The 13,071-nt window shown below is 41.1% G+C and overlaps 1 long non-coding RNA gene across 7 annotated transcripts in view; it reads right to left on the reverse strand.

Moving 5' to 3' along the window:
• LOC117810138 overlaps positions 1 to 13,071 on the reverse strand; it is a 40,220-nt gene that overhangs the window by 26,287 nt on the left and 862 nt on the right. For 2 of the 7 annotated variants that reach the window (XR_004630720.1, XR_004630714.1), the window contains exons 2-3: positions 7,027 to 7,215; positions 6,162 to 6,492 (exon numbers count right to left, since the gene is read on the reverse strand). This is a non-coding gene — a long non-coding RNA (uncharacterized LOC117810138). The remainder of the gene's footprint in view (positions 1 to 6,161; positions 6,493 to 7,026; positions 7,216 to 13,071) is intronic. The other 5 variants (XR_004630717.1, XR_004630718.1, XR_004630719.1 and 2 more) reach the window with 5 other exon arrangements.

Consider the following 13,071-nt stretch of genomic DNA (forward strand, 5'->3'; position numbering starts at 1 on the left):
CTGACACAGCGTGCTCATTAGACAGTTTCTTCTTGGATCTGGGCCAAATATCTGCAGGTCATAAACTCACTGATGTAACAGGCCGAGTAACTCACTGATCCAGAGAGGTGTTCCAGAGCAACACGTCACCTTTAAGGACCGCCTTTTATCACCATTTACTGTACTCATGTCGCATTTAACCATGAATATGTAGAAACAGAACATGCAGCGAAGGGATCATCATCACACACAGTGATATTATCACATTCAAGCAGGCCTGTCATCACACTGTGATGCATCTACCTTCATTCGCTTAAGTTTCCTCCTTATTTCCCTTAATTTGAAAAGTCAAACTCCCTGTGTCATCATTTTGTGTTGTTAACAGGTTGTTTAAGGATCTGAGGTTACACCTTCTTAGTGAAGGTGCACCAACTAACCAATTACAGTCCTCACTGGCTTTCTTTCCCATCAGTAAAATCACACAATTTTCAATTTGATTCATACAGCTAGGCCAACGATGCCCATTTTTTCCCCTAAATTTTAACTCCATTAAAAAAGTACAAGATGATGATTAGCTTTATTACTGATTGATTCATTCTCAACAGCACAAATGACACCTTGAATGACTTGATCACAAATCAATCCATAGAAGGGAGTCTAGCACATTTCACCTCTGCAAAAATCTGGGTTTCCATTCCAGGCTGTGAGGGCAGCCTGAGGAGCTACTGGACCCCAACCATCTCTGACAGGGAAAAGTGGAGCAACATTGCTGTCCTGCGATCCAGGTAATGGCAGCAGAGCTGGAGTGAGCATCTTTCAGCTCACTGCAAAAATGAAAACTTAAAATTGTTGGCCTGAAAATGATTTTTTGGCTCAGTAAACAAAAAATGTTTAATTTTGCTGCAAACTACATTAAAGTAGTTATCTCAACTACCTGTATAAAGTCTGTTGTGTAAAGTTGTTCTCATTTCATAAGTTAGGTGGGCAGAACTTGAAATTATGGGTTTGAGGCTCGGCTAAATTATTTGAGTACGCTTCAGGCAAAGAACGGGGACTCCTACTCAAATCTACAGGGGTCTTCCACTCTTTCAATTTCCCACATGTGGCGCCATCTCTCCGGTCCTGTGTGGATTTTATCACCCTAAAGGTGAGCATTTTGTTTGAGTATTGTATTTAAACTCTAGCTTTACAGTTGGTCAATTGATGGTGAGTTGATTACCGGTTAATGTAACTTTAATTTCTTTAGTTAGTTAGTTTAATAAGGCATGGTCATTACCAATAGTTAGCCACCTTGAACATTCACATTAAGATACATTTTCTGAACAAAAAATAACGCGTTGGCACAACTTTCACCGCTTAGTATGTAGAACTCATAACTTTACACTACATATGAATGATAAGTTATCTCAACAAAAACTAATCAGTTGGCTCAAATGTAAGATTTATAGTTGGCCTCAAAACTCAAAAATCTCGTGCACAGTTGCCTTGAAATTTTGAGTTTTCACAGCTTTTTTGTTTTAACAGTGCTGTGACATTTACCTCTGCTCCTTGTCACCCTGTCACAATTCTAATTCGCATAACCACTCGCTCATTACACATTAACTCTGATTAAGAGGTGCTTGCAGGCTAACATTACTCCCTTTGGTCTAAACCAGGCCTTATATCTTCTGTTTGACAAGCTAAATGTCGTTTGGCTTCAGCTTTAAGTTTGTCTGATAGTAATGGAAATACCGCAGAGCTTCTTGTCTTTACACACTTACATGCAAGAAAGTAAAAATGCGTGCCTCCAAAATCCTGAACTGTTTCTTTAAGAGGAAGTCAATCTCACCATGCTCTAATTGAAATGACTAAAACAAGCTTTTGATTGCTGGATATTACCACAAAGTTATTTCTTTATAATCTATATCTATCACTACAACTCGTGATAAAACTGGACTCCTCTTTGCAGCTTTTTAGGACGCGTCCTGCTGCTCCTCCACCCTCCTCTCACCCCCTCTATGCACACAATTTTACCCCCTCAGGGTAAGAGTAAAAGGGCCCGGCTCCTTCTCCCATTAACCCACTGGTTGGATAAATCAAAGTGCAGGGCAGAGAGGAGAACCTTTGCCTCGGCCATTCAGATAAGGAGAACACCCTACACCGGCTCATAGCCTACAGCTCGGTGATATATGGATCTGCTGAGGCTAATAGCAAAGTATTGACAGGGAAATGGTGTGCTTATCCTGCTCCTGCATGCTGGGGAGAGGTCCCAAAAGCAGATGGGACACACTTTAGGGAGAGAGGGAGAGGGGAGGAGGGTGAGGGGATGAGGTAGAAGTGTACTGGGACAAATTAGAGTCTTTATTGCTTTATTTCCACTAATTTGTCTCCAAGTTTGAAGACACGACCACAGATTACACTTCCCTCTACGTTTCACTGGATGTATATATTTTATACAGTGCTAAAAATGTTTGTACTTGTTCTAACTAAACAACATCCAGCAGCTCATTTTTAAATCATATCTCTTTTTACATATCTTTTTTAAATATGTATTAAATTATTTTACAAAAATTTGAGGTTGGAAAATAAGATGAAACATCTTCTCTTAAATGTAATGTATTGATTGCTTTTAAAGAAATAATTCTGTTTGCAAATAACACCATCAGATTTTAGGATCTGTGTGTTTTAATGCCATCACATCACTTATAACCGAACTTATAACATCCGTCCTAGATGTCTTATACTTCTCTGTCCGTCTGTTGAGGTATTTTCTTCATACCTTCACACAGAGTTACAAAAAGAGACCAAATACATTTGCCCGGGCCAGCAATTCCCCTCTCTGACAAGAAGCAATGGATCAAGATGTAGGCCGGTCTCCCACCAATGGAGCCTTTAATGCTGGAGTCAGTAGGTTATCGCTGTGGGACCTGCACCTTGTTCTAAGTGCCGGCTTTATCAAGCACCACAGACTACTCCTCTGTGGAAGCAGGAGACGGGCCCTAATGGCAACACTTCATCAACCTCAGGATGAAGATGCACGGAGAAACTGGAACCTCTGATGTCAGATAAAGATGTTGATACTGTTGGGTTACTGGACCACCAGGGGTAATTTGGTTAAAGCCTGCAGTGCACTGCAGCTGGAGTACTTAAGAGCGTGTATAACTGCAGGTTGACATTCAAAGAGGCGGGTTTGACAACACTGATGTGCACAAACAAGATGAACTGAAGCTGCGTTCAATAAACACACTCAAGTGTTTCAGAGAGCAAGTCAGTGTTTCTGAACACATGCATGTCCAATGCATCAAACTTAGAAATACCAGAATGTCCAACTACATCCAGCCATGTTTTCAGAAAGCACACCAGCATGCTTCTTCAACTCTCAAAGCAAGAGACACCTCACTTCAACCAGGCTGCAGGAGCACGGACAGGTGCTCTGGGGAAACAACAGAAGACTGAGCAGGAACATAAAGATTCAAACATGCAAAGAAGAAGGTCAAGATTATATGAATACAGCATGCATTTGTTTACTCTTTAAGGGCAGTTGCAGTTTGTATGCAAGGATAAAAAAGAGTTTGCAATATGAGATGAGGTAAAAGTGGTGCAGGAATTAAAATTAGTACACACACTTTTTCATGCATGGTTTAGGAAAGCAGGATGTAGGATGTTGAGAGACATCGCAATACCACCGTGCAGCCACCAGGAGACAGACACGCAAGGTTTGAACCTATGCCAACAGTTCATCTAAAACCAAAGCCAAAGCCAGTCCACCAAACCGCCTCCTACAAGTTGTGGTTCTTTCATATTCTGCTCACATGTTGCAGTGAACTTTAGTCAACTATCTGAACGAGCATTCGGTCAAAGCCAGGATCCAAAATCTGAAAAACTTGTGTCATCGTGAACTCTGGGATTTAATGATCAGGCATCTGCATCAACGAGCACCATGGGCAACAACAATGCACCGTCCCACTCTGCCAAATGCCTTTGTTCCTCCAAAGGACACCACACACGACCATCTTTACATCTGGACGCCAAGCACTGTACCGGGGCCTGTCTATGACCGTGATTACCCACTTGACATCTTTATAGCTCCGTGGCAGACTTCCTCTGTGGTGGAGCTGTAGAGAGAGAATGCCGAATGCCAAAGAGGCCCCACAGTGCTGGTGTGGGACATCAGAGTTTTGTGTTGAAATAATTAGCCTGTTTAGCTGCCATCTGGGCTCTGGTTACTGGCGTGTGGCACGAGCCAGGTGCTTCATGGGTAATGCCACTGAGAGACATGCAGCAGATGCTCATGGGTAGAGCTGCCCATCTTGGCACAGATCTGGAATCAGCTAAAACCTTTACTAATCTGAAGTGAAGCCACAAGAGGACACGCAGACAGGACTGATTCGAGGACAGTTTCCTGAAGCGGTCACGTTTAAACAGTTTGAAAGCGATTACACTAAGAAGTCAGGGCGAGCAGGAATGGTCAGCATGAAGCAAAAAGTGAACTTTATGATTCTGTTAAAGAGTAGCTCAGCAACTTTACAATCTGAAGCAGAAAAATCTATAAAAGTGCATTCTGCTCAGAATGAAATCGGCGATAACGCTACTTCATCTGACATAAAACACATGCCGGACGAACAAAATAATCAAGCGTCTTATCTTTGAGAAGCAGGTGTCTTTTAATGACTGCCCTTAGCCCGACGCAGCTCAAAATCTGAGCAGCTTCAGACATCTTTGGGAGCAGTTCAGTAGGCCAGTAACTTGATAAGGCCCCTGGATTTACTCGATGAGGTAGAAAGTTCCTGAGCAAGCAGCAGGCATTTGGTTGTTGTTCCCAGAGGGCTGAGAAACCGTATCTGCCCTGGAGGAGCATCCTCTTTGGTAAGCACTTCTTATCCAGGCCATCACTGCAGGCCGATAGCGGCAGGGTAATATCCAGTAACTGCAGCTTTATGTGCGATCCAATACTCGGATCAATCCCTGGGACAGGAGGATTGCCATTAACCCCTGAGATCACTCTCTCTCTCTTTTCTCTCTTGTTTTCTCAGTGTTGCAGTGACTCTTTCCTTCTTTTGATTCTGCTGCAGAAATCATGAAATCCTTCACAAGACGGGGGAAATGTTTTTACTCCATGGCAGAAAGGCAGAGCACCACGCTGCTCTGTATTTCAAACTGCAGCACGCTTCTTTCAATGAACGTAAAGGATCAGATGAATCTGTGTTTCCTGTTTTCTCTCCATGAATTGTTAATCACTTAAACGTTTAAATGCCCAAAAAATAAAACTCTGTTTACATGTTAGTCTGAATAAACGACGTGTTTACAGTCTGTTTGCATTAGGAGGTAAAACAATGCATAGGCTTGTAGTCCTGAACCTTCTGTATGCTTTAGCGTGTGTGTGTGTGTGAGTGTGTGTACGTGGAGAGAAAGCTAGAAAGAAGCGAGAGATGGTGTGAATATGGAAAGAGAGACAGTAGATTTGAGACTTTGTTTGAAACTCTCAATACTTCGGGGAGCATCGCCCCATATATCGTCCCATGTGACTGAGCAGAAGAAAGATAGGCTGAAGCAGAGCTGTGCAGCTGTGGCAGAACATTTCTCTCTCACTGAATATAAATGGATAAACAGAAATTAGTTTAACGTGCACGGCTTCTCTCATATAACAATGATGCAACATGCTACAAATGGGGGTTGTGCATATTGTTCTAAGGAGGACACGTTAGCAGAGAGAATCACAAAAAATATCCTGAGCATGATTTAGAATCACTGCAGATTCCTCATTTTATCTTTCACATTATTTAATGTTGATTCAAAATTACAGCTTTACATTTTGAACACACGTCTGACGTTTGTTTTTAACACTTAAGAATAATTACTGCAAAACTTAAAGAAAAAGAAACCCAGACTAGTGATTCACGAGGGATTAACCCACTTAGTATCTACCTTCACTTTTAAAACAGAGCTTTAAAAAATGATTGTAAACATCATTTTACTAATGGATCATATCATATGTTTTTAAACAGGAGAATTGCAGGGAGTTTGATTAAGTTTTCTCATCATGCAGTCACTCTGGTAAAACTTTGACTTAAATTAATTTGAATATTTCTATGAGGGGATTTAATTTCTTGCATGCATCAGAGGAAAAATTAATTTTAAAGAAAAGTTGCAGCAGACTACTTCTCCAAAATATTCAAACTATAAATCTGAGAGCTTTCACTTACCCTGAATGTTTCCTTTTTAAGAGGGTCAAGACCCCCAGAGCTCCAACGCAGCAGTAGATCAGGAAGGTTGTGTACATCCTCTCTTTTTCCTCGCAAACATCAGAGGCCATGAAGCTGCTAGCTGAGCCTGGCTGCAGCAGAGTGGCGAGCCACGGGTGCGGGAGAGAGCGTCCAGGCTGGCCGGCCGGATGGTGACCGGTGCACTGGTGGAGTCGGTCAGTCGGCCCCTGCAGCAGAGACAAGGGGACAGGCACGCAGGGAGAAGGGCTGAGTCGGAGTGGGCTCTGCTGGAAGGCTTTTTCGCCTCTCCTTCCCTGAATGAAAGCAATCCCTAAGAGTGAATGGGTAATGAGAGACCGGCTCCTGAGATTTTAGCTTTCTTAATCATGTTCATAATTAATTCAAGAACATTGATAATTTCATTACATTCTTTTTGTCTTATCAATAAATGATGTGCCTGCACTTTTGGTCTTGTGTATACGGGAGAGAGGGAGGAAGAGAGGGAGAGCGAGGGACAAGAGAAGTAATACTGCACTAAAAGCACAGGAGATGGAAAATGATACAAACAGGGAAGTGGTAATTATAATCTTTGACCAAGCCACTGGCAGCACAATATGAAGTCAAGTGGCCACAAATAATTAATAAGGCCTCCTGGTGTATATGTGTGTGTTGGTGCGTGTGTGTGTGTGTGAGTGTGGGTTAAGGGTGAGTCGTTGGGGGGAGGGGGGATGTTGTCGTTGAACACTTCTTCACCCTCGCTCTGTTAGTTTTTACAAATATAAAAAACAGATTACAACTATTAAACATAATTGTGTTTTCACAACACGGTGTTGAACAGAATGTTGCGACCGTGTAAAACAGTCACCTTTAATCCTCACCTCCACACGGAGGCTGCGGACGCCGCCTGTGTCATGATGCCCTTCAGATCCAATAAGGGTTCAGGTTTCAGGAACATTAGCGCACTGAGGCAGTTTTTAAAAAGACCACTCTCCTCCTCCTTCTCCTCCCTCCTCTCTCTCTTCTCTCTCTCTCCTCTTCACTCTCTCCATGCCCTCTGTCAGGTCAAGAAAAGGGAGAAAAAAAAAGATGAGGACCATTTTCTATCTGGTGGCATATATAGTTTCCAGTTATTTGGCAGCAGGAATAATGAGATAATATGCATTTTTAAATAGTTCATCTGCAGAATATTCAATAACCCTTCACCTCTGTACATGCTGTTATGGATTAAATGCTTTATCAATCGAACTTTCTGGTCAAATCTGAGCTGAAAATAGAACGAGGGGGAGGGAAAAAAAGGATGTAATGGATATCTCTGTTTCCTAAAAATACTGCGAGGATGATGGAGTCTGAAGAAGGCTCTGAATCAAAGCCTGATCTTTTGCTCCAAAGGAAGACAAGACGGATGATTCTGGGCCCACAGACCTGACAGTGAGTGATTGACTGATCCGTCAAAGGTCTAATCTGCTGTCGAAGGAGTGGGTGTTTGCTCTGATCAGACTTTCTTGATATATAATCATTAATCTTTTGCTAAACAGGTATTTAAAGCACCTTTGAGACATGTGTGTTGTGGGATTTTCTCTGAGAGATTTAAAGCTTCTTATCAATTACCATAAAGAGCGTGAAAAGATATATCTCCTGGATTTCATTTGCGTTTAAAAATAATCGGTTGGAGAGTTCCTGCATGATTTGACCATCAGAGCTGTGCACTTTCACCATTCAAGGCTATTTGATTTTGGTCACTTTGTAATGGATTTCCAGCTTGTGACACACTACAATACAGATTGGTAAAGCTATATGAGGCATTAGAGATTCAAGTACTTTATGTCCTATTTATTCCTTATGTGCCACAGGCCCCTTGTCTTGAGATATGACCAGCTCAACGCAAGAAACCTTTAATAAAATAAAAAAGTAAAGAGGGGAAAATAGAGATTTACAGCTAGCCATTTTGACAGTGGACTTGATATAAGGTGTTCATAACAAGTTTTGCATTTTATTCCTGGTCCCCTCACGCACATTTTAATCATATTTTATGTGATCTATGTATGCAGCACTCATCCTCTCTCTGTCACCCAACCTCTCCAATGTGTCCCCCTTAAACAGATTGCTACAATACTTGTAATGATGGTCCTTCCCAGCTGTGCTGCAGGAGAGGGGAAGGGAGCAGCAGGCTTTAGTATTACCATAATACCCGCTCCCTCCCTCCACCGTCCCAGGGGCCCATGTGGGGCTGCATGGGGATGTGGGGTAACTCTGCTGTGGAGGGGACTCAACTGGCTGCCGGTCCTGCAGGCTGTGTGTGTGAGTGTGTAAGTGAGTGAGTGTGTGTGTGTGTGTGCATGTGTGAGACAGGGCTGAACCTGCCTAGAGGCAATGTAATAAAAGCGCCACACGCTGCTGGTAGTGATGGTGGCACTGCTGCTGGAGCTGCAGAGGAGGGGATAAATATAAACCGGGGCCCGCATCAAGGAGACGGCCCTCCAGTCACAGCCTGACTTACATCCTAATAATTAGGCCCCTTTCCAATAAAACAAGGATTTGTAGCCATGCATCTATTTTACAGAGGGAGGGATGCACCGTCGGGCTGCTGCAGTCTCTGGGTGAATCTGAAGCTTGGAGAGGATTTAATTTCAAGCAGTGTTGGAGAGTGATCACCGACACTTTGCCCACATTCAGATATTTTTTTCCTTTTCTGGCATCTTAAGTAGTAGTGCTTCTTAAAGCTATGATGATTCAAATACAACAAATTAAGTGCAAGTTCATGCACTTGCTTATAAGCTGTACTCTGCCATTCTCTTTAATGCACACACAAAGACAAACACACACACACACACACACACACACACACACACTCTACTGTCTCTGATAGTGGCTAATCAATAGATGAGCCCTGCAGGTTGCTGTTGCATGTTATCTTAAACCTCCCAATGAAGCTAGCTAATCTTTACACTCTTATTCTCTCTGCCCATTATTACCTCTTCCTCTGCTCTTTGTTCTCTTTCCTGCGTTTCAAATGGAAATCCATTAAATGTGAATTATCATAAACAAGTGATAGTTTCAAACATCATCTCTAATTTTATCTGTTGTTGCCTTAATGAGAAATGCATGAACAGGAACTAGGAGTGATGCTTAAAAGTGATGTAACGTTGTATTTCCTGATATTTAAATAAAGCATGTTTTGGAAATTCGTACTATCATTCCTGCAAAAGCAACACCTCCAATGTATTTCCATTTTGTCTCACCTCTGGCTACCTGACTGTCATTTATTCCCTCTTACATCAAATTGATGTGTGAGAATTCCCACTAAGCTTACTGAGGAAGACAGAGAAAAGGAGTGATAAAGGGAGATAGGCACAGAGAGGGGAGGAGAGAGAGAGGGGAGCCGGGTGGGGAGGCAGTCCAGGCAGGGGGTATCAGGCTAATTAAAGCAAGCATTTGTCAGAGATTAAGCCTTAAACAGAAAAGGTCATCTGAGCAGCAGAGCGCACTGTTTCGCTGCTGTGCTCTTAGGGCAGTCTAAACCTTTCCAAGCTAAATGGTAAGGATGCTATTTGAAACAGATGGGGGAGGGGGGGCAGAGGTACCCACCAGTGTAAGAGTGACACCCGGGTCATTGCTTCTTCACTGTCCATTACACATGCTGGTCAAATCTGGCGATCGGTGTCATTTAGGGATGAAAAATAAGTGCTGGGACAAGATCAATAGATGCAGTCGTCTGAACCAGCTGTGATTAATTGACTGTCACCAATTAATGACCGGCCTGTTGCAAAGCAATGCAATGTTACAGAGACAACGGGAGGGAATTTCTTTTATTTTGGTCTGTTGTGTTATTCTAGAGTGAGTTCCCCGGTAATAAATTTATGAGCCACTTCAGTTACAATTTGCAGGTTTACTATGACACACTAGAAAGCATCTCTGGCAGCATCCTGCACATCAGGTGCTCTTTGAAGTCTTTTGTGATATGGAGACGAATATGGGCTTAAAGAAAGCTTGTGATGCAAACACATACACAGTGTTTTTTTTTAGTTCAGGCAGAAGCAGTTACTAAAAATATTCCAATATTTGCTTGTTTGTATAGCAAGGGGTTGTACATGTTAATAAACTCTCATTATACTGTGATAATAAGTCATATAAAATACAGTAGCATATTGGTAACTCAACCTATTTACATTTATTTTAATCATACAACATCCTCATGAAAACAACACTGCTTTGAAAAATGAGTGAGGCGAAGGCACGGCCTGTGATCCATTTAATATTCTGTTGAAAACAACCAAACAAGTACAAGTGATGCTTATAAACTGAGATCAGTGTACAAGCTCTTTTACAGTCAGTCAATCCTAATCACATTACATCCTGAGAAGACGTCCGTCCCGCTTTGAGACACAATGAAGCTCTGGACATGTTGGTTTGGATATGAGTAATGGCTCTGGAGGGCTAAACTGTGGTGGATGTCATTAGAAATATTTGTGGTGGGTATTATGCTAATATCAGATCCCTCTTCATCATTATAGATCTGATCGTTTACCTGACATGAAGGCTTGCACAGTATTACACCGTAGTATGCATTATGTGCATGCTTTAAATGAGTTAACGTGCTGAAAGTGGCATTTAAGTTATGACTTTTCTTTTTAATAATGTATTTGTTATGATGGAGATTCCCTTTTAGTGCTATTGTTTTATAAATGATAGCCATTTATTTAATTTATCTTCATAGGAAAATGAAAACATTACAAATAAGTATCAGCAATCAAGTATCAAAAATGTTGCTTTTTTTAATAGTTTTAATTTTGAGTCGACTAAAACCCTGTCAGCTCTCAGGTGTGCTGGAACCTTTATTCACTTGACTGTATGAATAATGTGCATAATAAAAAGGAGGTGACTCCAAGAACAGCTACATTTGTTTACTGGATATTTTTAACACAAATACTAAGCATGTGTGTATGCTACTGTACGTCTGGGAATGTAAAATTATTTTATTTATTTAGTTTTACTGCAGTAGACCTTAAGAAATCTTGAACACCTCTTTCAAGTTTTATTTTTAACATTTATTTTCCAGTATCACCTGCGACATGCAAATCACACTGGAGTTTCAGCATCCCTGAGATTGATAGAATCGTATGGGGAATACTTTAAACTCACTCATACACCCATAAGTTGACTTTTTATTAACCCAGTATCAGAATTAAATGTATGGTGCTAATCAGAACTAAAGAAACAATATGTATACTTTCCACAGGTGTGCCAATTAAAGCCAAGAGGGCAAATATATGATATATGATAATGCATTAGCCATATCTGCTTTATTTTGAAAGTAGATAGTTAAACAACAAATGTGTAATTTCCCTAACTGTTAGTTACGGTGGCTGAAAAGTGCAATACAAAACAGGATGAAACACTTTTCCAAAGTTTTAGACAAATGTACACTTTGGAAAACTTTTTTCCATTTTATAAAACAAAATAATGTTACTTTTACCAAAACAAATTAACATTTAAGAAAACAAACTTACAAAGTCAGAAACACTTTTACAAGGGACAGAATATTTTTACCAGAAACACGTTTACAAATGGCAGATTCTGATGGAAAGGAATGTACCAATGATTTTCAAAATAAAAGACGTCTGTAATATGAAAGTATGCAACAGCCAGGGAGTTAATAAATATTCAACATTAACAACCCTGTTTCAACTAGAATATTTTGATTCAGACTGAAAAGAGAATGCCTCAATATGTTTTCCTTCCAATAACAGCTATAACCGATTTAAATATTCAAAATAAAAACATTGGAAATTTAGCATAATATATATTATTTTGAAATTCCAAATCAAATATATCTGTAATTGGCAGGAACAAATTTTTACGTCTTCTCATTTCAGTCTGAATCAACATATTTTAGTTGAAACAGGGTTTTTAATGCCAAATATATATTATCCCCAGACTGTATAAATAATGGACGTATCCTCCGTGACGTCACCGATCTGTTCCTGAGCCCTGTTTTGAAGCCAGTCGTCGGTGGGTGCCATATTGAAAATGCTGAACTCAACCCAACTTCTGTTGCACTAGTGTGAGGTAAAGAGGCGGGCCTTTAGCCTCCTTGCTAACAGCTACAATGTTCCCTCCTATCAATCAAGTCAGCTGTACCTTTCATTGGAAGTCTCGTAATCTCAATACCTTCGAAAATGCCGCGTAATGAAAAAATTCACCCCCCCTACAGTGTGTGTAGACCATAGACTGTATACAATATGGAAGTAGTATCCGTGACATCACCCATCTGTTCCTGAGAGCTGTTTTGAAGCCAATCAACGTCAGCAGCCATATTGGAAATGCAGAACTCAACTAGGCTGAGTGTGACGTAGTGTAAACCTCTTAGCCAACAGCCATGTGTTCCCAACCGGGAGTCACATCAGTCATGTCCTTATTTGGGCAAAAACTTGAAATCTAAATATCTTCTGAACCGTAGACTGTAAATAAAAATGGACAGCGTTGCTCCGCCTCTTCCCGTTGTACGGTTCTGAAGCCAAAAAATCCCTCTCCTGGGCGCAGCCATTGTGCAGCCAGAGCCTGTGAAGCCACTGTAATAAGCTCTACCCTACAGCGTAACGTCACAAGACGCTGTGGGTTCTTTGAAGTTTCACTCCACGGCGGCTGTGAATCAAAGGAAATCTAGAAGTAGAACCCTGTTTTTTAAACTCTAATAACTAACGAAAAAGAAACTTTTCAGGAAAAAGAGGCCTTGAACACAAAACAGTCAGATAATAACTACATATCACCACAGCATACGGATATGAGAAACATTCGTACGACGTGTATTTATTTTTTAAAGTTTGACTGCTCCCCCGTTCAAATGAATGGGGGAGACAGATTTTTTGACCTATACTGCAGCCAGCCACCAGGGGGCAGTCCCACTGCTGAA

This window comes from Notolabrus celidotus, chromosome 3, assembly GCF_009762535.1.
Source record: "Notolabrus celidotus isolate fNotCel1 chromosome 3, fNotCel1.pri, whole genome shotgun sequence".
Classification (NCBI taxonomy): Eukaryota; Metazoa; Chordata; class Actinopteri; order Labriformes; family Labridae; genus Notolabrus; species Notolabrus celidotus.